Source organism: Pelodiscus sinensis, chromosome 3 (assembly GCF_052426305.1).
Source record: "Pelodiscus sinensis isolate ZL-2025 chromosome 3, ASM5242630v1, whole genome shotgun sequence".
NCBI lineage: Eukaryota > Metazoa > Chordata > Testudines > Trionychidae > Pelodiscus > Pelodiscus sinensis.
The window spans coordinates 4,950,855-4,955,070 of record NC_143054.1 but is presented as its reverse complement, the minus strand read 5'-3'; the positions used below and the strand labels follow the sequence as shown (position 1 = coordinate 4,955,070).

The following is a 4,216-nucleotide window of genomic DNA, read 5'->3' as shown; positions in this document are numbered from 1 at the left end:
GCCAGGCCTGCTCTCGTTTAATGGGGGGAGGGAAGGACATTTCTGTGGGGAGTCGGGGACCCGCTGCCGCGGCTGCTCCTGGTCCAGGGCGGGTGGATCCCTCTGGGCTCATTTCCACTTTGTGAGGGGGAGGCAGCAGTAGGACTTGGGGCAGTCGTACGTGTAGGTCTCATACTCGTATTTGCCGCATTTCCAGTCGCAGCGACCAGCACAGCCCTTCTTCTGCCCTAGGCCTGCGCCAGACACAGAGAGTCCGGGTTAGAGACAGGAGCTGTGCCCACAGGCCCTGCCCACCATGCCCCCCCGCCCTCCTCCCGCGGTTCTCACACAGCTCGGCCGGGGGGCTGGCCCTGACAGCGTCACCCCGGTTCCCGGACACTCCTATCCATGGCCCGTCCCAAGGGGTCAGACCGACGGGGCAGCTGAGGGGCCGTTTCTTGCCCTAGAAGGGAAGGGCGGCTCAGCGCGGTGGGGGCTGCCTTCCCCTTCCTGAGGGATTGGCCTCCACACGGTTAGTGTCCCCTGGAGAGCCCCCCCAGTGACACCTGCCCCCACAGAGAGCAGGGCTGCATCCACCTCCCGCCTGATGTCCTGAGGGACCCCAGAGTCATTTATAAGGGAGGGGAATTGGGGGAAAAGGAAAATGGGTTTCCCCCATTCCTTGATTTCAGACGGTGGCTCCCTAGGAGGCTGTCAGTGGCCAGAGTTGGCTGTGAGGGATCCCTAGGCCGGCTGGCAGTAGGTAGCATGGGGTGGGGAGAACAACGGAAGATGCTGGGGGCAGGGGAAAAAAGTCAGAGGGGAGGGGTTGGGACAAGGCCAGAGGTGGCGGAACGGCCGGCTAAGATGGGAGCAGTGAGAGGGATGGAGAGGAGCTGGGCTGTAGAGACAAGGTGTAAAAGGGAGGCAGGGGAGAGGTTTTAGGGGGAGGACCAGGCCGTGGAGGGGAAAGGAGGGAGGCTGCGAAGGGCCAGGGCAGGTGGGGGCAGGAGAGAGAGCAGGTGCTGAGAGGTGCACAGAGGGACGGGGAGAGCGCAGAGAAACGTGGGAGGGGCTGGCTGGAGGGAAGGGGATAAGGGGGATGTAGGGGAGGGAGGAAGGGACGTGGCGGTTGGTGGGGGAGAGAAAAGAGCCGCTGGGGAAATGAGGCACAAAGATGGTGGCGGGCGGAGAGGCTGGCAGCTGAGGAGGCGCTGGCAGAGCCTGGCCCTGCACAGCCTCATGGGGACGACAAAACCCAGCTCCTGCTGTTTGCACAGACCCTGCTGGGCACGGGGAGATTAGACGTGTAATTGCGATACTTGAAAACCTTCTTCCTCAAGGCTCACAGGGAGAGTCAGTCGAACTCCACTGAGGGCAATGGGGGAAGAATTTCCATGGTGCGGGGAGTGACAGGTTCCCAGAGACAGGGACCCAGAGAGCCAGATGCTCAGGACTGTCTCAGCAGCGGCTCATCTAAACATGCCCAGACAAGTGGACACCCACGTGGTGCTCACAGTGGTCCTGGCTCAGACTGTCCCCAGAACATGCCCCCCCCCCACCAGACACTGCCGGGGAGCCTGAGTCCTTCCTGTTACCCGCCGATCCCCCTCCTCCGTCCCTATTCCCGCCCCTCCCAGAGCGACCGCTCACCTGGAGCAGCCAAGGAGACCAGCAGGAGAACAGCAAACACCAGGTGGAGGATCCTCATGGCTGGAGGGGGCTGGGGTCTCAGCAGGGCTGCAGAGCAGAGGAGCAGAGAGGGAGGCTGGAGGCCGGTGAGGTGCTGGGCTGGGGATCCCGGTATTTCTAGAGAGTTTGTTGGCAGAGAGCAGGGGCTGGGGGAGGAGCATGAACTCTCTGATCTCCACGTGTGCGTTGGTCCCTGCAATGTCGCTCTGGCCCCGTGGGCCGCTCCCAGTGATGCAAACCCCCCACGTTCTCAGGGCCCTTTGGTCCCTGCCCCTCCCTCTGCCATGAAACCTGCCTGGTCCCTTCCCCCGGCATCCCGAGGTGGGTGGAGTTTACCTGGAACACGTGCAGCTCCCCAGATCATTGGGAAGGTGACAAATGACACTTGTTTTGCAATTAAAGAGAAAGCGCTGATGCAGGAGGGTGTCGGTGGGAGCCGTTTGAACTGAGTCTGTGAGTCAGAGGGACCTGATGGAGACTTGTAATTCTGAACATCATGGGTCGGAGCCCAGCATCACACAGGCAGGTGCCTTTTCATCTCCACACGTCCACGTAACAGAGACTTGAGCAGCCCACTTGTCACACCTTGCAGAGGGGCAGCTGTGTGAGTCTGGTTCAGCAAAACAAGGAGACCCAGGGCACCTCAGAGACTTACAGATTATGTGCACTCAGTTGGTTCGATTGCTGGTCACTAGAAGTTCAGATCCCCTTGTCTTTGTAGGGCAGGTAAAGTTTCTCGACCTCCTGCAACCTGGCTCTGTGAACCCCCATATGTAACTGGACATTCATGCTGCCTGCACCGGGCGGGGCAAGTCAGAAAAGTAGCCCCATGTTCCTTTGTCAGCCCACGCCTGACCCCAGCTCCCCAGGGGCTGTGCTGTCTGTCCTTAGCCACAGCCCTGTAGAGCGATCTCCTCCAAGTACCAGCTTGCACCAATGCAGCCATCAGTCCAGTGTAAATCCTTGTCACTTAACAGCGCACCCCACAGCCATCGCACAGGGATATCGCTCCCCAGTGAGTTATTATTGCTCAGTGACACAGCACCTCTGACATGCCCCATATGCAGCACAGGGATCTGGGTCAGTAGAATGCTCCGCACAGCTGCCCCTCCTTACCTGACTCCAGGGGGCTCCTTGCCCCCAGATATCACCTGTATCCACTGTGGCAGCCCTGCCCCCTCTGCCAGAAACCAGACCAGCACCCCAGCCTGAACTGGCCGCTCTGCTCAGCCCCCACCGCCGTGATGTGAAGGCCACCTGGCCCGGTTCCATTGCAAGGTGTGAGCCTCGGGGGACGTGATGCACCATGAGTGAGGCTGCCAGTTAGTCATGGGCACTGGCCATGGGCAATGAGCCAAAAACCATGGCCTGTGTCCTGCCCCTGGTCTGCACTTACATACCCTGGCTAAGTACTAGCTGTGGGGCCTCTCACCACTGATGCTCCAGAAGGTCCCCCCACAAAGTCAGCTCCTTCAGCCACTGCTCAGGTGGTCCTCAGTGCCAGTAGCTGAGAGCTGCTGAGGTCCGGCTGATCCTGGGACAGCGGCTCCGTGGCCCCCGGCAGCGGCCAGTGTAGCTGGTTCCAAGCCTGCTCCAGCAGCTGCGCTCGCCCCTGCAGAAGTCACGGAGGTTGGGAAAGTCACAGACTCCACAGCTCCGGTGAACTCCATGGCAGACAGGCAGCCTCTTGGCTGGGAGCCCCACAGAGTGTTTTAGGAGTGTCTCTTCTGTCCGGTCCTGGAGGGCTGGGGCAGGTGCCAGGTGTGTCACTGTGTTGAGTTGTGCTTCCTGAAGTTTGGCCCAAATCTCTATGAGGAGAACACCAAGGTCCAGATTTAGATGATTAGTGATTTAGGCTCAGTCTAGGCCACAGGCTTCTTTCGGTAGAAGCTCTTCCAGAAGAGATCTTCCGAGAAAACTTCTTCCGAAACAGAGCGTCCACACTGAATCTCGCATGTAAGCTGGGATTGCTATGGACAGAGCGGCCACCTGTGCTTTCCCTCTTTCCTCTTCTTGCGAAAGAACTCCCTCTTCCCCGTCCACACGTGCCTGTTTGCAAAGGAGCTCTTTCGGAAACAGGCTTCTTCCTCGTAGAAAGAGGTTCACCAATGTCGGAAAAACCCCTCTGTTTTTTTGATTTTTTCCCCCAAAAAATGTCATTGCACTGTAGATACAATTCAAGTTTTTTCAGAAAAAATGCTATTTTTCCAAAAAAACAATGTAGTGTAGACTTACCCTTCGGGTCACTGGGGTTTCCCTGAGACTACTTCCACTTGGGTCCCCAAGAACTACAGGCTGCTCTTACTTAGCATATTGTATCTCCCCAAGTACGACGCACGCTAGTAGTAGTGGAACACAGTGACTCGGTGCCCTGCTTCTCAAAAAGCAAATAGAACCTGGTGCATCTTCCACACAGTGAACAAAGCTTCGTGCATGAGTTCTTGGCTCTGCTCATTCGATGGATGAGTGAGGGGGAAGGGAAGTAAACAGGAAGATTTCTGCCACTGATCTCCCCGTGCGGAGATGGAGCCAATCTCAGCTTCAT

The 4,216-nt window shown here is 58.2% G+C and overlaps 1 long non-coding RNA gene across 1 annotated transcript; it reads right to left on the bottom strand.

Annotated features, from left to right (window-relative positions):
• On the bottom strand, positions 1-1,943 carry LOC149524601 (uncharacterized). Its single transcript, XR_016349027.1, has 2 exons — positions 1,633-1,943; positions 1-233 (listed from the first exon to the last, which is right to left on the bottom strand). It is a non-coding gene; the product is annotated as an uncharacterized LOC149524601 (long non-coding RNA).
• Positions 1,944-4,216: the final 2,273 nt, after the last annotated feature.